The sequence below is a fragment of the Macaca nemestrina genome, chromosome 2 (assembly GCF_043159975.1).
Source record: "Macaca nemestrina isolate mMacNem1 chromosome 2, mMacNem.hap1, whole genome shotgun sequence".
Lineage (NCBI taxonomy): Eukaryota > Metazoa > Chordata > Mammalia > Primates > Cercopithecidae > Macaca > Macaca nemestrina.
The window spans coordinates 168,846,852-168,868,686 of record NC_092126.1 but is presented as its reverse complement, the minus strand read 5'-3'; the positions used below and the strand labels follow the sequence as shown (position 1 = coordinate 168,868,686).

The window sequence follows — 21,835 nt, the reverse complement described above, 5'->3', positions numbered from 1 at the left end:
AAGATAGATAACTCTTTAGCTAGATTACCCAAGAAAAAAAAGAAAGAAGACTCAAATTTAAAATTTTGTAATGGAAAATGGATACATTAAAATGACAGAACAGAAACACATGGAATTATAAAAAGACTATATTGAACAATTATATTCCAACAGATTAGATAGCTTAGTAAAAAATAAGTTCCTAGAAACATACAAGATGCCAAGACTGCATCATAAAAAATAAAATTCTGAATAGATCAATAGCAAGTAAGGAGATTGAATCAGTAATAAAATGTGCTCCCATCAAAGAAAAGCCCAGGACTAAATGTCTTATTTTTTGAGACAAAGTCTTGCTCTGTCACCCAGGCTGCAGTGCCATAGTGTCCTTGGCTCACGGCAACCTCCATCTCCCGAGTTCAAGTGATTCTCCTGCCTCAGCTTCCCAAGTAGCTGGGATTACAGGCACCCACCACTACACCCGGTTAGTTTTTGTATTTTTAGTAGAGATGGGGTTTCACTGTGTTGGCAAGGCTGGTCTTGACCTCCAGAATTCAACTGATCTGCTTATCTAGGCCTCCCAGATTGCTGGGCTTACAGGCGTGAGCCACCGTGCCTGGCAAAAGAACTAGATGTCTTGATGAACAGATTCTACCAAGCTTTAAAAAATTAATGCCCATCCCTCTCAAACAGTTCCAAAATGTTTACAAGAATGACACACTCCCTAACTCATGTCAAGGCCAGCACTGCCCTCATACCAAAGCTGGACAAGAGTACTACAAGAAAAGAAAATTACAGAGCACTATCTCAGATGAATATAGATACAAAAGTCTTCAACAAAATACCACCAAATCAAATTCAATAGCACACTAAAAGGATCATACACCATGATCAGGTGGGATTTATCCCTGGGATGCAAGGATGATTCAACATACACAAATCAATAAATGTGATACATCATATTAACAAAATGAAGGATAAAAATCATATGACGATCATCTTAACAGTGTGGAAAAAGTGCTTGACAAAAATTAATGCTTTCTTGATAAAAAGCCTCAAAAAATTTGGTACAGAAGGAACTTACCTCAACATAATAAAGATCATATATGATAATCCCATAGATAACATCATACTCAGTGGTGAAAAGCTGAAAGCATTTCCTCTAAGATTGGGAATGAGAACACATACTCACTCTCACTATTTCTATTAAACATAGTATTGGAACTCTTAGCCAGAGCAATTAGGCAAGAAAAAAATGGGAAAGGAAGAAGTTAAATTGTCTCTGTTTATAGATGACATAATCTTATATGTAGAAAAACCCTAAAGACTCCAGGGGAAAAAAAAAAAAAAAAAAAAAAAAAAAAAAACTTTTAAAACTGATATATGAACCCAATAGTTTCAGGATAGAATGTAAACATACAAAAAGCAGTTGCAGTTCCATATATTAACAAAGAACTCTCTAAGAAATTAAGAAAACTATCCATCTTAGTCTGTGGGCATTGCTATAAAAGAATACCTAAGGTTGGGTAATTTATAAAGAGAAAAAAATTATTTGGCTCATAGCTTTTCTGGCTGTACAAGAAGCATGGCACCAGCTCCTGGTGAGAGCTCAGGCTGCTTCCACTCATGGCAGAAGTTAAAGTGAAGCCAGTGTGTGGAGATTACAAGGCAAGAGAGAAAGAAGAGGCAGCTGACAGGCTCTTTTTAACAATCAGCTCTCATGGGAACCAATAGAGCAAGAAATCACTCAATACATCAAGGAGGACACCAAACCACTTATGAGGAAACTACCTCCCCTTAGGCCTGACCGCTAACACTGGGATCAAATTTCAACATGAGGTGTGTGGGGACAGATATCCAAATTATAAAACAATTCCACTTACAATAGTATCAAATACAATCAAATACTAAGAAATAAATTTAACCAAGTTGATGAAGGATTTATACACCGAAAACTCTAAGACACTGATGAAAGAAACTGAGGACAAAAACAAGTGTAAAAATATTGCATGTTCGTGAATTGAAAGAACTGCTGTTTTTAAAATGCCCATGCTACCTAAAGCATTTTCAGATTCAATGCAATCTATCAATATTAAAATGATATTTTTTACAGAAATAGACAAAATTCTGAAATTTGTTAGCCACAAAAGATCACAGACAGCCGTAGCAATCTTGAAAAGGAACAAAGCTGGAGGCATCACACTCCGTGATTTCAATTTGTCTTATGAAGCTATAGTAATCAAAATAGTTTGGTACTGGCATAAAAACAGACACGTAGGTCAATGGAATAGAATAGAAAGCCCAGAAATAAATGCACACATCTATGGTTAACTAATCTTTGGCAAGGGCTCCAACTATACACCATAAGGAAAGGAAATTCTCTTCAATAAGTGGTTTTTGGGAAACTGGATACTCAAATACAAAAGAATAAAACTGGATCCTTGTCTTGCATTGTACACAAAAATTAACTCAAAATGAGTTAAAGATTTAAATGTAAGATACAAAACTGTAAAACAAAGCTTCTTGACACTGGTTTTGGCAAAGAGTTTTTGGATATTGACATGAAAAGCACAGGTAACAAAAGCAAAAATTAAAAAAGTAGTAACTGCAACAAACTAAAAACCTTTTGCACAGCAAAGGAAACAAAAACTGAGAAGGCAACCTACTGAATGGGAGAAAATATTTGCAACTATATATCTGATGAAGAGTTGATATTCAAAATGTATGTAGAACTCACACAACTCAATGGCAAAAAAAATAATACCAATAACTCAATTTAAAAATGAGAAAAAGGCCTGAATAGACATTTTCCCAAAGAAGGCATACAAACAAATGGGCAAGAAGTACATTAAAAAGTGCTCAACATCAATAATCATCAGGGAAATGTACATCAAAACTACAGTGAGATATCACGTCATGCCTGTCAGAAGGGCTAAGAGATAAATATCTGCAAGAATGTGGAGAAAAGAAAACACTTGTCCACCGTAGGTGGGAATGTAAATTGGTTTTGCCATTATGGAGAATAGTATGGAGTTTCCTAAAAAAATTCAAAATAGAATAATCATATGATCCAGCAAGCCCACTTCTGGGTTTATATCCAAAGGAAATGAAATCAGTGTCTTTAAGAGATATCTGTACCCTCATACTTATTGCAGCATTATTCATAATATCCAAAAGATGGAAACTACCTAAGTATCCATCAATGGGTAAATTGGATAAATGAATAAAGAAAATGTGGTACATATACACAATGAAATATTATTCTGCTATAAAAAAACAAACAAACCTGTCATTTTCAACAACATGGATTAATCTATAAGACATTATACTAAGTAAAATAAGCAAGATATAGAAAGGCAAACAGTCTGTGATCTTGCTTATATAAAATCATATACAAAGGTGAATCTCATTGCAACAGAAAGAGTGATGATTGCCAGGGAATGGTGGTGGAGAAAATAAGGAGACGTTGATTCAAGGGTGCAACCTTTCAGTTATAAGTTGAACAAGTTCCAGGGATCTAATGTACAGAATGGGTGGTGAAGAATGTGTGAATTAATTTGATTGTGATAATCACTAAGAAATGTATGCATAAAAAATCACAATGCACACTTTCACTATATACAACCTTTGTCAATTTAATATTTTTAAGTAAAAAATAAATAAAATTGTACTTCTGTTTTCTGAGATTCTGCTTATTTTTTATCCACTCTTTTTTCTCACTCCTTTTTAGATTAAACCCCTCCTCCATTATACTGTTAATCCTACTAATTTATTTATTTAATATAATACATTTCTCTGTTTTAAAATTTCTTTTTTTTTTTTTTTTTTTTGATATGGAGTCTCATTCTGTCGCCAGGCTAGAGTGCACTGGCACCGTCTCGACTCACTGCAACCTCTGCCTCCTGGGTTCAAGCAATTCTCCTGCCTCAGCCTCCCGAGTAGCTGGGACTACAGGTGCCCGCCACCACACCCGGCTAATTTTTGTATTTTTAGTAGAGGTGGGGTTTCACCACGTTAGCCAGGATGGTCTCAATCTCTTGACTTTGTGATCCACTCCCTCGGCCTCCCAAAGTGCTGAGATTACAGGTGTGAGTCACCGCGCCTGGGCCATTTGGTTCTTTTAATAATTTCTTATTTCTCTGCTGAGATTTCCTATCTTTTTGTTCATTTCAACCATATTCCCTTTCATCTCTTAAAGCGCAGTTTTAATACCTGCTTTAATTTTCTTGCCTAGTAATTCCAACATGTGGGTGATTTTAAGATTGCCATCTGTTGATTTTCTTTATCCTTAAGAAAGGGTAACATTTTACTGGGTTGAAGTAATTATGGGATTTTTTGTTTGCTTGTTTTTGTTTTGTTTTGTTTTAAGATGGAGTCTCACTCTGTTGCCAGGCTGGAGTGCAGTGGCACGATCTTGGTTCACTGCAACCTCTGCCTCCTGGGTTCACACAACTCTCCTGCCTCAGCCTCCCGAGTAGCTGGAACTAAAGGTGCCCGCCACCACATCCGGCTAAATTTTTGTATTTTTAGTAGAGACATGGTTTCACCATGTTAGTCAGGATGGTCTCGATCTCCTGACCTCGTGATCCACCCACTTTGGCCTCCCAAAGTGCTGGGATTACAGGCGTGAGCCATCGCACCGAGCCAATTATGGGTTTTAACTTAGACATTGTCAATGTTAATTGTGGATACTCCAGATAGTGTCACATTGAGCCAAAGAGTGCTACTATCTTTGTTTTCACGGGACATTAATTTGGCTAATCTCATATTGAAAAATTTGTGCTTTTTGGATTTCAGTTTGGATTGATTTCAGTCTGCCCTGTGCATGTGCAGTTCAGGGGTCAGCCAAAGACTTAAGCCATAATTTATACACACAATTTCTCATCTCTGTCTCTTTACTTTCCTATGTTCTTCCTCATTCTCTGACATCCCTGTTCCTTCCCAGAGTTCCTATAGCCTACAGAGAAAGCAATGGGCTTTCTCTTGGAGTTTAATTTTCCCATGTTGCCACTACACTTGGAGACGCCCTCAGAAAAAGCCTTAGAAATGTGAAACTCACTTCACCTCATGACATTGGCTTAATACAAAGTTTGAACCTATTTTGAACTATTTCTCTAGTCTCATCCATTCTCCAAAACCTTTAAATAGCTGTATTGTGTTTTGTTATGCTTTGCTTTTATTTTTTGTTTTTGTTCAGAGTTTATAGCTACTATTTGCAGGCCGGTTGTTTGATTGGATGTTTATTTCTCCACACAAGAAGCAAAATTCTTGTATCATTATTAATCCTGAGAACAGAAGGTTACAGAGAAAAAGACAACAGAAGACTCTAAAAAAGTACCAAGAGATACAAATAAAACTTGAATAAAAAAAAAAAAAAACCGAGAAACATGTCCCTGGCTTCTGGGAGAGGGCTGAACAAAGGCAGATGAAGAGGCAATAACGTAGGTAATAAGTACATTTACAGAAATATGTACCATCAAATAGGTAAGAATGCAAGCAAAATTTATATATAACAGAAAGTTTTGGAAGTAGAAAAAATGTTAGTAAATAGTTTGTATTGTCTAACAATCTGTCACCCAGGCTGGAGTGCAGTGACACGATCATAGCTCACTGCAGTTTCAAACGCTAGCCTCCTGAGTAGCTGGGACTACAGGCATATACCACCACACCTGGCTAATTTTCTATTTTGTTTTTTGTAGACACAGGGTCTCACTATGTTGCCCAGACTGGTCTTGAACTTCTGGGGGATCAATCAATCCTCCCTGCTTGGCCTCCCAAAGTGCTGGGATTACAGTGTGAAAGGAAAATAAATCTTGGGGTCCAAAATCACTACGCTAAAGGGAAAACTCAAGCTGGGAACTGCTTAGGGCAAACCTGCCTCCCATTCTATTCAAAGTCATCCCTCTGCTCGCTAAGATAAATGCATATCTCATTGCCTCTTTGGCAAGGCTAATCAGAAACTCAAGAATGCAACCATTTGTCTCTAATCTATCATTGGCCTGGAAGCCCCCTCCCACTTGGAGTTGTCCTGCTTTTGCTTCGAGTTGTCCTGCCTTTACGAACCAAACCAGTGTTCATCTTACATATGTTGATTGATGTCTCATGCCTGCCTAAAATGTGTAAAACCAAGCTATGCTCCGACCATCTTGGGCACATGTTATCAGGACCTCCTGAGACTGTGTCACCGGCAGGCTTCCTTAACTTTGACAAAATAAACTTCCTAAATTGACCGAGACCTGTCTCAGATTTTTGCAACAGGCATGAGCCACCATGCCTGGCCTCAAAAGTTTCAAAACCAACACTCTTCATCAGATCCCAGAACCAAAGAAGGAAAAAACAATTGAAGAATTTATGTCCGCAGTTATGCCAAGATTTACACTAATGCATACCACATCTCAAAGATTGAGGAACTCTCTCAAGAACTGGCAATAATTAAGTTCCCAACCAAATTATATTTTCTAAATTAAAAATAAGCACACACCCAAATATAAAATTTTTAAAAAACCCTGAAGCTAAAGCACATTCACGTTATAGAAAAAGTGGAGTCCATATCTCTCTATTTTATAAATGCATTTTCAGACTTGATGCATTATAGGACATGGTAACCTCAAACAGCAAGGAAAAAATCTTATTTAAAACTCAGTAAGAATATAATCTCTGCAAGAAATCTATAATTTTAAACAATTTCATTAAATTGTTTTTTCCTTTGGTATACCCCTGCATGTAACACTATTAGGTTATAGTGAAAAACACCCTCAATTAACTATCAAAAAGTATGGTTCCACCATTAAGCAACTATGAGACTTTGGACAGGTCCCTTCACCTATCTAGGCTTCAGTTTACTCATGTGAAATGTGAGGCTAGAACAGATGGTTTCTGCTTTCCAGATGCAAAATTCTAAAACTACATAACCTTATTTCTAGGCTCTTCAATAATTGAAAGATTCTTGTACAATTTCTAAAAAATAGATTTGGCAAATTCCTCAGATCTCAGGCCCAAAGAAAATATTTCAGGAGAGATATATTATGCCTTTCACACAAGTGCAAAAAAATTAAAAATGTAGACTCCCACATACAATCTCAAGCAAATCATCAACTGACATCTGATGCTGTCTTATCTACAGAGATAAGAAGCTTGTTTACATCTGTACTTCAGGTGAGTGTGATAATTTTGTGAATGGTATGTTAAAAATAATTTCAAATTTGAGGATTAAGCAATGAGAAATGTGCTGTAAATTTCAAGAAAAAGATGGTGCAATATTGTTTAGGATTCTGAGAACTTTAGATCTATCTTCTTATAAAAACTTCTGCTTAGAAACAAAGAAATAAACAAAAACCAGGATAAACAATACAATGCTCTTTCCAACTTGCTGGAAGTACATTCACTCAGAAAAACATTTATTAAGCACCTAATTGGTACAAGGTGTACTGTCCTCTATGAGACACACACACACACAGAAAATAATTTTATATCTGCTTTAGTGAGTTTGTAATATGCCAGAATAAATACATGCTAAAAGGCATATATACATAAATAATATAATGCATTGCAGTAAGAGGTAAGAGGTAAGTACTATGATAGAGGGACACAGAAAGTCCTGCGCCTCAGGTTTTACTCCCTGCAGGGCACTAAGCTATTTTGAATCAAACTGCAGGAGGTGGCCAACCACACAGCATGCAGTGCATCAGTACTATCCAGGGAAGAAAAGACTACTACATGGTTAAGAGAGCCTGAAAAAACAGAAGCAGAGAGGTGGACCTAGAAAACTAGCAAGTCAGTTGAAGGTCAGTATGTGCCTACCTGGAAAATAGGGTCCAATTACTGGGCAGAAGGCTAGGACCCAAGGGTGATTCTGTGCAACTGGGGGAGGTGAGAAAGGAGAGAAAGGAAGTGAGTATTCTGTTGTGGGAAGAAGGGTATTCCAAGATGACAACACACCAAGAGCATAACCATAGATGAGGGAATTCTGAATTTCTTCTAGTTTCCCATCTCATGATCATGTCAATATAAAAGGAAATTACCACAAAATGTAATAATTTCTACTAGTCTACAGATTCTGGCAGGCTAAATTAAACCTGAAGATAAACACAAAATTATATTCCAGTTCCTACTTACAACTTCTGTCACATAAAGGGGTACTTACATAGTTCATATGTGCAAACTGAGTTGCATCCTTTCTAAATCGTTTTATTTAAATGTGAAATGTTTGGAATTGGGTATCACTGGTCTTCATTTTGTTTTGAAAAGGCAATATGAATGAATTAATCTATAATCATGCTAATAACAAAATAAGAATTTTAACTCCTTCCTTTGAAATGAAAAGACACATCCTTTAGCCAAGAGCTTCCAAGTTTAATTTACAATTCACAAAAATCTACAAACATAAATTACATAGTAGAAGTTTCCCTTATTCTTACTTGAATATAACTCTAATCATTTGAATATCAGTTTTAACAAAATGAATAAGAGTACAACAGAGTTCAGATGAAGCTCGTTTCTTGCCAAAATCCGTATGAATGCCAAATACCTTCCAAGCACAAATAAATCCTGCCCTCCATTTAAACAAACAAATAAATAAACAACAAACAAAACACCACATTTCCTAAGATTGGGCAATCACTACTAAGTGACTACTAAGTAGTGAGTAAGAGCTAAGGGAAACAGAGTGAACTTTAGGTCACCAGGGCATCCTACACTGAAAAACATGTGCTGCGCTTCTTCAGAAACAAGCTACAACAGCAGAAAGACAAGGTACCTTATATCTTGTTTATAAATCTTACTTTATAAAGGAGAAAAAAGAATGGAAGAAAGGGAAATCATATTCCGTTATATCCTATTTTGTGCTAGGCACTTAGACAACGTTTTATCATTTAATTGAAACTTGAGTTGAATCGTTAGCAGGAGCAGAGAGCGGAACCCAGAGAGCCCTGAGCAGCTCCATCACCGCCCCCGGCCTAGTTACCCTCACCTCAGAAGGAGTCACAATCCTGCAGCCAGCAGGTCACCATCACAGCAACCACAACTCTGAGCAAAGATGCCCAGGCAGCCAACCCCAAGCCGGCACCCCCTGCAGAGGCGCAGGTAAGGGCGACCTCACAGGCGGCGCCTGCTGGTGGGGATAAGATCATTGCAAGGAAGATTTGGGGAACAGTAAAATGGTTCAGTGTAAGAAATAAACGGTTTCATCTATGGGAATGGCACCAACGAAGATGCAGTTGTATGCAGAATGCCATACAGAAGAATAACCCCAGAAAGTACCTTAGCAGTGTAGGACACGGAAAGACTGTGGAGTTTGATGATGTTGCAGCAGAAAAGGGTGCAGAGGCAGCAAATGTTACAGGCTCCTGTGGAGTCCAGTTCATAGCAGTATATAATGCAGCTGACCGTAACCATCATAGACGCTCTCCATGTGGTCCTCAAGCAATTACCAGCAGAATTACCAGAATAGTGAGAGTGGAGAAAAGAATGAGGGATGGGAGAGTGCTCCTTTAGGCTCAGCCCAACAATGACGGCCCAGCTGCAGGCGAAGGTTCCCGCCTTACTACACGCGGAGACCCTACGGAAATCGACCACCATATTCTAACCCTCCCTTGCAGGGAGCAGCGACAGAGGGTGCTATCAACCGGGGTGCAAAAGCACAAGGTAGGCCAGTGAGGCAGGATATGTGTATGGTTTATAGACCATGATTCTTCAGGGAACCTTCTCGCCAAAGCCATCCTAGAGAGGAGGGCAGTGAAGAGGGTAAAGAAAATCAAGATGAGACCCAGTATCAGCAGCAACCTCAACATTGGTGCTGCTAAAACCCCAGTTATCTATGTAGACGCCCAGAAAACCCTAAACCACAACATGGCAAAGAGACAACAGCAGCCGGTCCAACAGTCAAGAATTCTGTGCCCGAAGCAGAAGAAGGTTGAGTAAATGCCCGTCTACCATCTCCACCATCATCCAGTTTAGTCATCCAACAAGAAGAAATGAATATGAAATTACAGCAATAAGGAATGCAGGAAAGATTGGGGCTGAAGACCTTAAGTGCTTGCGTGCTTGCTTTTTGCCCACTGATCAGATAACCAGAACTACCTGCATTATCTATGAAGTATGGGGTTTTTAAAATTATTTTTACCTAAAGACATGTCTTTTTGGTAATAACAAAAGTTGTTGTTGTTGTTGTTGTTGTTGTTGTTGTTGTTTGTTTGGTTCGTTTTTCTCAACATGCCTTTAAAAGCTCTGAAATTGGTTCATATGTTCTCAGGTTGAGATTTTTAAGCACTTCATTTTTAATTTGTAATAAAAGTTTACAACTTGATTTTTCAAAAATGTCAACCAACTGCAAGCATCCATTAATAAAAGTCTTAAATAATAATAAAAAAATTTAAATTAAATCAAACGGGATTTTAACACCATATAATACAAAAAAGAAGTGAGGTTCGAAAATTCCAAGTTCCTTTTGTGATGCCACGTGTCACCTAACTGGTAGCACAACTTGATTGCAATCTGACTCTGAAGCTTTTCTTCATTCCCAGACATCTTATTTTTTTTGAAGTCCTAGATTTTTAAAGTATAAATTTTTTTAGGAATAAAGCTCTGGTAGGCAGGAAATTCTGCTGAAGCTGTTTCTGGGCAACTTGACTTTGCCAGGGCCTTTGCACTGATTGTGTTAATGGCCGCCTCCTCTCCAGATGTAGGGTTATGGATCACCTGTAACCACCTGTAACCTGTACAACAAGCTGAAGGAGTATTTGCGTAATATCCAATCCACAGAATTTATTTCAAAAATGGTGAGCTTCACTAAGGTGATAGCAGCAGCCCGTCCACAGGCTGATCAACAAAATTTTGTCTTTGATCCATGGTTTCTGCTCCTTGGAGTCTCCCAAGGTACATTCTGCCACTGCCGGACCTAGAATCATAGTCTCCTTTCCTGCCAGCCTTCTCACCCTGCCAAACTTATCATATCTAATTATTTGACATCATAGATATTATCAATCCCTAGGCCTCTCCAGCTTTCTGCTCTTGCAACTCGTTTTACATTGTTTTTGTCACCTAGCACAGAACCCATACAGAAGCCATCACTATTCTCTTGGAAATATTTTCAGTTCACTTCTTGGTTTTCCTATCTTACTTACCAAGCTCTCTTAGTACAGATCTAAGATGAGAATTTTAGTACAAATAATTTATGTGGGGAACAACCCCATGGAACACTGGTAAGGAAGAAAGGATGAAAGGTGGAAAAGGGAAATAAGATAGAATGTTTGCAAAGATAACCATCAATAGTTCCTCAAAGCCTTGCTCTAGCATGTTGCTCTTCCCATCAAGAGGCAGAGTTTGTTTCCTGCACTCTTGAATCTGCATTGACCATGTGCCCTTTTTTGAACAATAGATTGCGGCAGAAGTGATGTTACGCTAGTTCTAAGCCAAGGCTATAAGAGTCCTGGCAGCCTCTTCTTTTGCTTTCCTTGGATGCAGATCCATGTAAAGAAGCTCAGGCTAGATTAGTGAATGATGAGAACCAATGGGAAGAGAGAGGCCCAGACAGACCCCAGACATTCTACACATTGCGCTGAGGCCCAAAACCCATAAGTAAAGCCATCATAGTCATTCCTGATCCAGACAGGCAGGCTTCCAGTCAAGTGCAACTACATGAGTGACCCAAGCTATTACTAATCTAAGCCTGGGCACACCAAAGATTGGTAAAAAAATAACATATCTTTGTTGTTTTAAGCCCCTTTGTTTCGGGGTAGTTTGTTACATTGCCATAAACGAAATGGGGACAAAGCCAAAAAAGGGTGCAATTACTAAGCAAGTTACTGCTATGGGAAATGAGTTTAGTCCTACTGGGATACTTTGGAAAACAGTATAGAACATGCTTCACAGTTATTCCATGTGAAGGGTAAGGATGCTAGTGTAATCCACTAACTTGCTAAGAGTTATTTGCTTAAGTCTTCTTCTAGTGACAGTTACTATTTGGTACTTAAAGCCTGTCCAACACTGTGAGCCAAACCTGCTCAGCAGCCACACACAAAAAAATGCCTTCAGGCAGACAGTCACGGTATCAGCAATAAGCAGTCTTCTGTGACAAGAGATGAACAGTGGAAGGAAACAGGAAGAGCATCAACACAGGTGAAAACCCAGGCCTAGAGCAGTCCAGCTATCTGCTTTCTCCAATCCTAGAACTGCAACAGCTAAAGTGGGTCACATACACTCACAGATTATAACCACTACACATCTATAGCTTCTAAGCTTAGCTGGGCCCCAAATGTTGCTTAATAATCCTTCCATGTTTCCCTAATTATCTGTTTACTTTAGTATATTTTACATCTATTTCAAATTTTCCCACTTTTATTAAATCTCCTATTCCACTTACCCCGTCCCCTTCAGTATCAGCAATCTGCTCTCTATCCCAACGAGAAAACAAAGGTCATCAGCTCAATTTTTTGCTACCTCACTTGCACTGCATTCATAACCATCCTTCCTCTCTTCCCTACTAATAGCACAGGAAAGGGTCAAGGTAAATGCAGCATTAATCTGGCACCTCTCCATCTCTGAACACCCCACCTTAGAACACAAGAACCCCTTATATACTTGCCTTTTTCTGTCTCTCTTATATCCCTAATGCATGAATCTCGAGTTATTGATCTGTTGAAACCCTACACCTATGGGTCTTTGCACCAAGCACTGTTCCTACTGCCTAAAATGTACCCTTCCCCAACTTTCCCATTTCTAGACTCTTCCCTGGCAGAGTCCTCTTCATCTTTTAGATCTCAACTTAGCTGCGACCTCTTCAGGAAAGCCTTCTTTACTTTGCTGCCCACCATTCCTCAAATCTATGCTTACCTCTGCCACAGCACTTTGGTCTTTTCTGAAATTGCTCATTCCTTTTTCTGATATCCTTTTCCTCCTCCTTTACCTACCACTGAAAATAAGCTCCTCCAAATCAGGTATTTGTCTTATATATTTTTTAACCATAGTATCTACGCCTAGAACATACTTAGGGATTAACAAATAGCACCAAATTTGAATAAATAAATCAATCATCTCTTTTCCTTAAGTTACTTTCCAGAGTAACTTTAGTGGAAGCTGCAGGCAAGATTTATGTGTACTGTGGCCCTTCCTCTTTCTATCCTCTTTTTTCTTTTTAACATTCTAAGACGTATCATACAGGTCATGATAAACTGAGTCTCTTCTAAATTTGCATATAGTGAAAAATAACAGGTCAAAATGCATTTGCTTAGAAGCTCAGAAATCCATTGTTCAGTTAAAACTTGTTGCCTTGTTATAATGTTATGACAAAATAGGCTTCCATATTGGCTTTTAACATATAATTGTTAATTATCATCACCAAAGTTTCAAAATTTCTTCAGTTTTAAAAAGATTTTCATAGGCAAAAATGCATATAGTACTTGTATACTCACAGTGAGCTTATTTAATAATATGTTTGTAGAAATGTAAAATCGCTTTCTGTTTTATGGTCAGATTTGATATGCCTATAAAAATTAGTTTTTATAGATATGGTTTCTACTTTCATCAAAAAATGAGCCATCAACTTTAAGAGAAATGAAAAAATCAATTTGGGTCATGGTAACTTCTAAGCCCTACTACGTAGGCCTCGAATTTGTTCTTAATAGACCAGACTCTCTGCGAAAGACTTTGAAACAAAGAACATATACTTTGTCTCCTCCCTACCATGTTCTTGGCAACTAGGGAATGTGGGACATTTTAAGTCTTTAAGATAAAATTAATCACACTGATTTAGAATAACTAAAATCTTGTCAAAGTAATTCCTACCTTCTCCCTTCCCCACCACGTTACCTTTAGGAAGAGGAGACACACTTGAGGAAGCTCTTAAAGGCTGGTCTTCAGGGAAATAAAGACATTGAAATTCCACTCCAATTATTTTTTATTTCCTGCCACCTTGAATCCAGAATACATGTTACATTATGAAGTGTTGTATTCTTGACTCAAAACATCCTTCCAATTAAAATTTTCTTTTTAAAAAAAATTATGTTAAAGCAAAAATGCAGAAAAGAAGGGTAAATAAGATTAGTAAACCATCTGAAAATTATTGCATTTTGTAAACTTTGGTGAAATGTATGAAGCAGCATGTTTTCCAGTCTACTTTCTCGGACTGTAGATACCTGGGACATAATTCAGTTGGCCATCCCCTGTTCCCAGATCAGCTCAGTCTTTGTTCAGCTCCATCTTCAATCTGGCATATAATTACTTCTTCAGCTCCTGTGCTATTTGGTTTTAAGCACCTCTTACCCCCAAGGCCTCATGGCTCTAAGGGCTTGTTGAATTTAAACAAGCACATTTAAATCTTTGTCTTTAAATGAGTAAAATAAAAGTCTTAACACCTAACGCAGAGTACTCTTCTATCTACCTACACTCTAAATGTGCATGTTGTAATTGTCTACCAGATCATAATGAGCATCTATCCATCCTCAAAATCAGAGAAAGGAGGGCTCATTCTAGAGGTAAATTTACAATAAATGGCTTTATTCTTGATTAGCTATGTGTGTTTGGGGACACAGAGATTGGCACCTGCATAATTTAACTACCTGATAGGAATCAGATGATCAGGGACACCTTGGAAATAAAGGTGGAAAAACGACAGTGGAGGAAAAACAAAAGAAAAAACAAAATTGTTAAAAGAAATTAATAAAATACAACTTAAGGAATTTTAAGCTTTACCTCTCATCCGAAAAACACTGCAAACTCATACAAACTCATACACACTCACACTGATGCATGCACACATGCATGTGCACACACACATATGCAATATAATCATAGAAATGTTAAAACTATTTGTCTTTCCTGAGAGTCAGGAGATGGTGGATTCTACCACTACTGCTGCTGGCAAATCATAAATACCATCTATGATTTTAGTTTAGCCTGAGTAAATGAGCAATCATTACATTTCTTCCACATACATACTTTACTCCAAACACTGGTAGATAAGTATTGAATGAGACCCTCATTCAAATACACTGTCAAAAATGCCACAAAAAAAGTATTATAACTATTAATTATAAGTAAAGTTTTTTAATGAATGAATAAATTAGTAAAACGAATACATTTTAATAGATAGGAGAATGGCACGAACCTGGGAGGTGGAGCTTGCAGTGAGCCAAGAATGCGCCACTGCACTCCAGCCTGGGCACAGAGTGAGACTCCGTTTCAAAAAAAAAAAAAAAAGAAATTAAAATTAAAAATAAAATAAAATAAAATAAAAAATTTGTTTAAAGTTCTGTATAGATTCTGGATATTAGCCCTTTGTCAGATGGATAGATTGCAAAATTTTTTTCCCATTCTGTAGGTTGTCTGTTCACTCTGATGACAGTTTCTTTTGCTGTGCAGAAACTCTTTAGTTTAATTAGATCCCATTTGTCAGTTTGGCTTTTGTTGTCATTGCTTTTGGTGTTTTAGTCATGAAGTCTTTGCCCATACTTATGTCCTGAATGGTATTGCCTAGGTTTTCTTCTAGTGTTTTTATGGTTTTAGGTCTTATGTTTAAGTCTTTAACACCCATCAATGATAGACTGGATATAGAAAATGTGGCACATATACACCATGGAATACTATGCAGCCATAAAAAGGATGAGTTCATCTCCTTTGCAGGGACATGGATGAAGCTGGAAACAATCATTCTCAGTGAACTAACACAGGAACAGAAAACCAAACAACACATGTTCTCACTCATAAGTGAGAGTTGAACAATGAGAACACATGGACACAGGGAGGGGAACATCACACCCTGGGGCCTGTCTGGTTGTGGGGGGGTATGGGAGGGATAGCATTAGGAGAAATACCTAATGTAGATGACAGGTTGATGCGTGTGGCAAACCACCATGGCACGTGTATACCTATGTAACAAACCTGCATGTTCTGCACATATATCCCATAACTTAAAGTATAATAAAAAAAATATTCTAGAAAAAAGAGTTGCATCTGTATTGAATATGTACAGACTTTTTTTCTTCTCATTATTCCTTAAACAATACAAAAAAGAAAGTCTCAGCTAGGTTGGTAGGGAGTCCCTGAACCAGAGTTACCCATTAGAAGAATCTAGTGTTGGGCAGAAATGTCCTGGATCTGGTATTCCTGACATGTTCAGTCACTGGGTGGAAGCAGCTCCAAAGAAGGATGGTTTTGGTGTGAATGTTGTGGTGGATCCACAGGTATAGCAGTTGGAGGCTGTCAATTATGCTCTCCACAAAAGCTCCTCTTGAAAACAGAGCTGAGAAAGACACCTGCATGACCACTACATATGACTTTATTCCAGTTCTAGGAATCTATCTCAAGGAAGCAATCTAAATACCAAAATAATAATGATAAAAAGCTTTATGAACAAAGATGCTCATCACAGTCTTTTAAAAAATAATTGAAAGGTAGAAACAATTTAAATGTCCAAGCATAAGGATTGGTTAAGTAGCTATAGTATGTCTACTTTACCAAAAATGCTGTGGTTATTACAATGGAAAAATACTTATATTTTAAGTAAAATTGAAAATAGAGATAAAATATGGTATAACTTTTAAAATTCAAGGCTTTGAAAAGATACATATTTTAAGACTGGCAGAAAGTAGACCAATATGGTAGTAATAGGAAGCTTTTTTTGCATTTTTGAATTTTCCAAATTTTCTTTATTAAAATGTATGACCATTAGCTGAGGGAAGGAAGCATTCAAAATAAAAAGGCAAAAAAAGCAAAATAGTTAAAATGATTTAGAATCGAAGTAAGCAGGGAAATATGAAGCTATAGAAGAGAAAACAAAGATGACAATAAAAATATCTGAAGAATACTGTCTTAATAATTATGGGACTAGTTGTGATGGCTCACTCCTACAATACCATCACTTTGGGAGGCCCAAGCAGGAGGATTCAAGGCCATAGTGAGTGATTATCATGCCACTGCACTCCAGACTGGGTGACACACCAAGACCCAGTCTCTAAAAACAAATTCTGGAAAACAGTTTCATGGCTCCAACATAACACTGAACAAAGCCAAAGATGGGAAAGGAAAAGAGAATGGTTTTATTTTAATTGTTGTATTGGGTTTCTAAATGAAAACTGATGTTTCATATGCTCTTCTATGACTATTCAGTATATGTGTTTCACCGTCATTGTAAGGAGTATCTTCTGTATATGTAGGTATGTGTGTTCATTAGTGCATTCATTTTTCAACAGGTGATTGAACAGTTTGAGAGTAACCATTTGCCAGGTACTGTGCAAGCAAATCAAAGGTCACAGTGTAAAATGAGAAAGGGTATGTTTTGGCCCTCTATTCTAGAATTGTTTATAGAAAGTGCATAATTTAAGCCCATATGTCCCATATCCTAAAGATACCTGTCCATTAAATACAGTGCATTTCATTGCCTTTTCAGACTCTCTTCATTATGCACATTAGTGACAATGTAATTGCAATTTGATTAATTCACATAAACTAAGAAAGGAGGAATTATTCATTCATTTCTGATTTTTTTTTTTTTTTGGACCATGGAAAGTATCCTGAGTCCTACTATAGTCTGCCAAACCCTCTCAGGGTAGACCTCTATTTGCTTAAAAGAACTAGTTTCACAGACTGCTGTCATGCACCCTAATTAGACAAATGTGTTTTCCAGGTCTATTTGAAGGACATTCTGATGTAATGCATACCTATCTTCTTAATCTTCTTATTCAGCTTATGCATATTTATTTTCCTTTAAAATCCATCAATAAATGATCTGTGATCTTTAAGTAATTAATTTAATGATTACATGAATTAAAATAATGCACATTGCCTTAAAGGAGTTAGTATTTTCTGTTTATGTTACAATATTGGCCTTGGATAAATATCATCCATTGCCTGAATTTCATAATGGTTCAAGGATAAACCATTTCCTCTTTGTAATTCAGTAAGTTTGTTCCAGAGGAGCCTATCGCTCCTCTACTCAACAGTGAATGAAATGCATTCAAGGACCTTACGGGACCTATTCTTAATAAGATGGAATCCTTTCCCAGTTTGTTAAATTCACTGAATTTATAACTCATTGTTACTGATGAAGGAATTAATCCAAGCCTATTACCAAATTGATCTCCTAAAATTCATAGAGTGAATTTGGTGTCATTTTAAAAAAGAAGTAAAATAACAAAAATAAAAATACAAAGGATGTCAGTAAGTTACAGATAGGAGGGCATACCTCACATTCATCGCCTGGCAAACTACAGAAAAGTTTCATCAAAACTGTTTTATGCGTCTGTGCAGTGCTAAACTCATCTGCTACCATCAGCACTAATAATGACAGGGATAACAATAATAATCTCTTACATTTACATAACAGTTTTTACTTTGGGAAAAGATTTTCACATACATCTCTTCATTTAGTTCTTATAATGACTTTGAGTATCTAACATAAATGTTTTACAAGTCTCATTTTGTGAAAGAGAAATTATAGTACAAAGAAGAGACTGACCTGACAATAACATTTAGCTGGAGTTAGACTCCTACTTCAGGTTTTTAAAATGCTTTCAAATCAATAGAATTCATGATTTGCAATGTTTTCCCAAATTCTGTAAAAACACGCTTAGAACCATAAATTTTCATCAACCATAACAGGCAACTGGTAAGCAGGCATGTGATAAACAATTGAGATGTTAGAAAGAAAGATATGTCTCTGATGAGTAGGGCAAAAGTGAATGTAAGTCAAAAGATAACTAAAGACTATAGCTTCTGGAATAATAAACTGGTAGTTTTATTTTTCATTTGTTGTTTCAGAAAGTGTTTAACTTTTGATACTATCACCACTGTAAAATATAATAGATTATTAGTAACAATAAATAAATCTCCATGTTGTCCAAATAGGTGTGCTTATCCAGGTCCACACTGTTCAAGTTTTATTAAAACTGTTTCATTTTAACCAGGTTCCCAGTATTGCATCTCCTAATACAAACACTGATATTTATCTGCTGATGATTGTTTTACTAACCAAATATTACATTATGCACGGTTTATCACATTATCCAGGGAGGTGACAATATTTCAGGAAAAAAATTAACAAATCAAAATAACTTTGAAAACTGTTTATATCCCATGTACAAAAGTACTGTCTATGCCTAGTTATTCACTACTATATCACTATGTATACAAGATATACATAAATCAGTTTTTAAATAATACCGACTTCCCCTTATAAATTCCTTTACCTATTGTGAAAGGAACCTAGCACCATTATGACACAGTTAAGCATTAGTCACAGTTTAATAAATAATTTAGTTATAGCCTCCTAGTCTATTATTATTATTTGGATTCTCAGAATGCATGTAATTACCTAAATTAGAAAATTTCCTTTGTACCAGGGATAACCAACTTTCTTTTATAAATAATGTTATTTTTGGTGATTTTTCAATATCAGAACAGTATAGTTTTAGCTAGGGAAATTACTATAAGCATTCAAATAGAGATTAATCTATTTATATAATGCAAATAAACTTCTTTTTGTACACTTAAATACTGAAAGAATAATATATACATTCAAATATTTGTAAGAAATTCATATAGAGGGGAGTATAAAATACATATGGAAAAAGAGGTATGTCTGCAGAAGTTACTTTGTAAAGAAACATAGTGGTTAACTACCACCCTCCCTCAACTATCATGTCAATCAAATTAGCATCATAAGAAGAACTCCAGTTCTACTATGATAGAGTAGCTTATATCAAATCACCCCTCTCATTGAGGAAAACTATTAAAGCTGAATAAAATGAAATTATTTTAAAAACTATTTGAAGGCACCAGGCACCAACCAAAGTAATTTCAACTCAAAACTCAGTCGTCCATAAAGGAAGTAAACACATTAAAGTAAGCCCTATGTTGTTTACTACTTTTCAAATTCAAGGCATTTGCTGTTTCCTAAGTAGAACAGGATGCAAGACGGAGCACAAAGCTCCAGATTAGAACATTAAGAAGTCTTGTAAAGAGAGGAGGGCACAAATTACACTTTGGAGCTGTCAGCATAGTCAAGACATGAGGAATAGAGATCCTGGATAAAATGTAAATGCAATGAGGTGAGGCCTGTATTGTTTTTCCACTTTTAACCCCTAAAACATTTCCAGTTCCTCTTTCTTGGAGTGAGAAAATCAAAAGAGAAACAAGCAGAAAACAGCAACCTGAATACTAGGACATTAAAAAGAATATTCAGTAGTCTTATACCAACGAAGCAAAAAACTGGATTTTAGTGACGACTTGAAAAGCACTCCAGAATTTTATTTGAACCTCTAAATGACTATTTGTAAAACTAAGGGAAAACCATAACTAGAGTAGCCATCACAAAGATGGAAACCCAACTGCGAATTGTCTTAATCCTTGATTAGATTAAGGTAAATTACCTTTATTCTAATAATCTGTGAGGAGAAAATTAAATCCCCATGGAAACATATAATACCATACAAAACACTCTAAATTTTTAATATGTAAAAATCATCAAACACGCTAGGAATTAGGATCAAAGAACCAAACAGAGAAAAAATAATAGACAAAAACATAAATTCAAAAATGATACAGATTAAAGAATTATCAGATACAGTCTTTTAAAAGAAAACAGTGATAAATATGGTTTCAGTGGTAGAGGAAAAATAGTTACAATAATCAGAGAACTGGGATTTATATTAAAAACCCAAAGATTATTCTAGAACTAACAATAAAACAAAATTAATAACTCAATTGCAGCCAGTTAGACACAACAGAAGATCCGATTTGTGAACTTGAAAATAGGTTAATAGAAAATATCCAGAATAAAACAAAGAAATAAATAAAGATGATAACAAAAGAAGAAGCAGTAGAGATATATAGGAAAAAGGTTAAAAATGTTTAACATACAAATATCTCTAGTCCTAGAAGGAAAGGGTAAGGAGAATAGGCAGAAATAAAATTCAAAGCAATAATGGCCAAGAATTTTCCAAAACTGGCAAAAGCATCAAGCCACAAATTCAAGGATGTCTACGAACCCCAAGCAGGATAAACACACAGAAACCAACTACAAAAAAAAAAAAAAAAAAAAAAAAGCCTATTTGTAAAACTATTTAAAAATATACAATAATCAAAAAGGCAATCTCAAAATAGCCAGAAAAATAAAAATGCATTACTTTGTAAGGATTAGTAAGTTGGATAACTGATTGCTCATGAAAAACAACTGAAGCCAGAGAACAAAGCCATGATATCTTTAAAATGCTTTCAAAAAGTAACTATCAACCTAAGAAAACCAAACAACAACAAAAACTAAATAACCTGATTAAAAAATGAGTAAAAGATCTGAATAGACATTTCTCAGAAGAAGACATAAAAATGGCCAACAGATATATGAAAAAAATGCTCAACATTACTAATCATTAAGGAAAAGCAAATTAGAACCACAATGAGATCACCTTGCACCTGTTAGGCTACCTCCAAAAAGTTAAAAGATAGCAAAGGTTGGCAAGAATTTGGAGAAAATGAAACTCTCATACATTGTTGGTAGGAATACAAATTTGGTACAGCCATTATGAAAAACAATATGAAGACTCTTCAAAAACTACAAATATAATTACCATATGATCCAGTAATTTGACTTCAGGATATATATCCTAAGGAACTGACATGAGTATGTTGAAGAGATATCTGCTCTCCCACATTCATCATAGCATTATTCACAATATCTAAGATATGGAAGCAACCTAAGTGGCATCAACATACAAATAGATAAAGAAAATGTGTTCAATACACACAACAGAATAATATTCAGCCTTAGAAAATAAAGAAATCCTGTCATTTACAACAACATATGTGGACCTGAAAGATATTATGTTATGTGAAATAAGCCAGACACAGAAAGACAAATACTGCATGATCT

General features: G+C 36.2%; 1 protein-coding gene and 1 pseudogene across 38 annotated transcripts in view; one reads left to right on the top strand and one right to left on the bottom strand.

The window, feature by feature from the left end:
* The window catches only part of LOC112424691 (Y-box-binding protein 1-like), a 37,326-nt pseudogene extending 27,436 nt beyond the window's left edge, over nucleotides 1-9,890 (top strand).
* The window catches only part of LOC105470366 (zinc finger and BTB domain containing 20), an 814,500-nt gene that overhangs the window by 584,194 nt on the left and 208,471 nt on the right, over nucleotides 1-21,835 (bottom strand). For 7 of the 38 annotated variants that reach the window (XM_011722248.3, XM_071089358.1, XM_011722246.2 and 4 more), the window contains one exon: nucleotides 7,777-7,836. The exons of the other annotated variants lie outside the window; for them this stretch is intronic. The gene's annotated coding sequence lies outside the window, so the exon portion shown is untranslated. The remainder of the gene's footprint in view (nucleotides 1-7,776; nucleotides 7,837-21,835) is intronic. 38 annotated transcript variants of the gene reach the window in all.